Here is a 3,404-nt window from a genome sequence, read left to right as displayed (position 1 = left end):
TGCCACTTTTGCGTTGCTTACATTTTGTAATTTATTATATTCGTGTATGTATTATTACACCAATATTATTATGATCCCAAACTTATACGCGGCACGAGCCGTGAGCCGAACCCAGCTTTGTTGACAATGTTATATTATAATATGTATATTAAAATTAAATTAAACATAAAACCTTTTAGGTAACTAATACTTACACTTTAATAATACTAAATCTCTACTAGTCTACTACCTACTACATTTAAGTCAAATTGGAAATAGATACCAAGGCATATCAATTTAATGTATTATTATTATTATTATTATGATTATTATTATTTAACAGGTAAATTAAAATATCAAAAATACGTTACATATTATGACCATAAAATCGTGTTGTTTTTAACTGGTACCATATATTTTGTATTATTACTGTAATTATTTAAATTAATATTGTGAGTTTTTAATATTGTAGATTTTCTTTTGTACCTACTTCTATATACTATAATAAGCCAACAAATTTTTTCAATCGCGTGTCGTAAAAAATGTATTTCATGTGAAATCGTGTCATAGTGTCTAGTAGACTTACTATATCGCCGATGAAGGACAAAAAATAAAACAATTTAATATTTTTGGACAAAATAATATATTTATATATATTCAATTATAATGTATTCACCGACCAATTTATACAAGAAATGAGTCCGTAGGCCATACTGAAGGTGTTTCAAATCTCTCCCCCCCCTCCCCCGAGTACCCAGGAATACTAGTAACAGTTCGGTAGAACTCTGATGCGTGGACGTTCGGGACTTGTATTATTATATTCCTAATGGAAATAAAAAATAAACACTACGCCGGTCTATACCAGGGGTCGGAAACCTGCGGCTCTTTGGATAATTATCAGTCGAGACCCGTAAAATATAAATTATATTATACCTGCGTTATTAAAGTGATAAATAAAGTTTTTCTATATTTTCTAAATTTAAGACGTATTATTATGTTTTTATTGCCTACCATTTTCTCAATGAAATAATAATACTATCTTTATTCTAATATATGTACTAATAAAGTAATAATTTATACACCACAATTAAAAAAAAAGGTTGTTCTAACCTGTGCGGCTCTCTGGATATCATAGTTTTGTAATATTTTGAAAAAATGGCTCTTTCCTACGAAAAAATTCCAGACCCCTGGTCTATACGCACAGCTTTCTGCACACGTTACGTAAACATTATTGCGGCATCCGACCTTGTCATGCGTTTGGCGTTTACCATTCGTGACGTCGGTGGTGGCCTTCGGTCGACATAAAAATATAATAATTTTGTATATATATATATATGTGTGAATTCGTACGAACTCTGTAATATTTTAAGTGTCATTACTCATTTATAAACATCAAAAGTTAACTATTCAAGATTTATTTAAGTTGAAATTGTACAATGATTTTTCTATACTGGTGTCATCCATAAATTTAGTAATATATACACGTATAGTAGTGTATATAGTAGTATAGTAGTATGTGTACACTGCAGTGCAACTAGTGTATACCGTACATGGTACAGTAAATTTTATTATATTGAAGTATAACGCTATTCGACGATCATTAACGATATTTGCCTACAAGGCTACAATAATAAAGCGTTACAGCAGTTACACATATTCACAGTAATGACGCACCAATTTTTACTAAAAAAAAAATTTGAAATATTACCAATATGGAAAAATTCTGGTTTTATATTAACATATAATTGTTTGTTATCAATTTTTTAATTTATTATATTGAAAACATGGACATATATATAAGTCCGAAAATTGTCAAATCTTAAGTGATAATATTATTTTGCAATATGTAGTTAATTAAAAAAAAAACACATTTTCAATTATATGGCAGAGGTGGGTTTCTAATAAAATCTATATAATAATTATTATAATTATAAATATTAAATTTGAGCAATTTAAGCAATCGCACGTTAGGTAGGTAATAATAATGGTGTGTCTTCAACAGCTATAGGCTATATTGTGGGCAATAGTACGTTTTGAAGAAATTAAGTGATTTGTAAGTGTTTAGATATGCATAACTATACGAGTATAAAATATGATATAATATTTACCCATTTTTAAATATTATGACAATAATTCGTTTTGGAATAGCACTTCACAAATGGTAAAATTAGTTATGATATATATACATACAAATCAAAAAAAATGCGAATCATTATTATTTGACTAAGTGTCTCAAGTCTGATTATAAAATGGTATTTAATTACTATTATTTGTATCTAATAGTATTATTCTAAATATTTAAAAAAATTCTTATAACAAACATACTGAAATAGAACCAGCTATAGTTACCGAATTTAACTTGGGGAACCTATCTATTATCTATATAATGATAGGATTTAGTATTAAACTGAATTGTTCTAACCCAGTACTCCAGTACTTAACCCATCTAGATATACTGATTATACGTATATATTATATACATATTTTAAAATCGTGTAAGTTGTTGTAATAATGTAATGTATTAATGGGTGTCGAATGAAACAACCTATATCGTAATTTAGTATATATTACTGAAGTCTGTAATGGATAATATATTAATAAATCGGTGTACCTATACACGATGAAAAAGGATGATAAAAACTTCAGAAACGATCTGTGATCCTACATTTCTAAGGATTTTAGTACAATATTCATATTGCTATTAGTAATTTATTTTTCTATTAAAAACATATTATACATATATTAATATAGTAATATCATATGAATATAATATATACTGTATACCATATTATGAACTATACTGTGTAGGTGTGATTCGTATTGTATTTATATTAGTTTTAGATGATAACATAATAAATAAAATACCACTAAAATAATTATTTTTCATCAAAATATTATTCAATTCGTCGAAATTTGAACTTAAAATGTTAAATATATTTTTAATATTTGTAAATTCTATTAAAAACAACATTACAGAGATATGGAACCTTATACAGGTTTTTGACAAAAGCCTTAACATTTTTACCAACACTTTAAGGAAAAGTCAAAATATATGGACTATTGGACAAATGTTAATTTTATTGTGAATCAAAAATAATAATTTTATTTTATTAGAATGCTTTAAGTTTCAATTTTTTACAGTTAATGTATTATAAAATCGTAAGAAGATAAATCGTTATTATACCAATAAAAATTAAAAATTTTCTCATAAAAATATAAGTGACTACGCAAAACTTTTTTTTTAATTTCCAACAAATAAAAAAACATATTTTTATCGAACTCATGGCAATTACGGATACCGTTAAAATATATTAAAAAAATTTGCCCGAGAAAAAATGCAAAAAAGAGATTTCGCCCGGACAGGGACTCGAACCCTGGACCCTTAGGTTAAAAGCCTAATGCTCTACCGACTGAGCTATCCGGGC

At 26.9% G+C, this 3,404-nt stretch overlaps 1 non-coding gene across 1 annotated transcript; it reads right to left on the bottom strand.

The window, feature by feature from the left end:
* Positions 1–3,331: 3,331 nt before the first annotated feature.
* On the bottom strand, positions 3,332–3,404 carry Trnak-uuu. Its single transcript has one exon. It is a non-coding gene; the product is annotated as a tRNA-Lys (tRNA).

Source organism: Rhopalosiphum maidis, chromosome 3 (assembly GCF_003676215.2).
Source record: "Rhopalosiphum maidis isolate BTI-1 chromosome 3, ASM367621v3, whole genome shotgun sequence".
In the NCBI taxonomy this organism is placed as follows: Eukaryota; Metazoa; Arthropoda; class Insecta; order Hemiptera; family Aphididae; genus Rhopalosiphum; species Rhopalosiphum maidis.
Note: the sequence above shows the minus strand (reverse complement) of the source record. Positions and strands in the feature narration are given on the sequence as shown.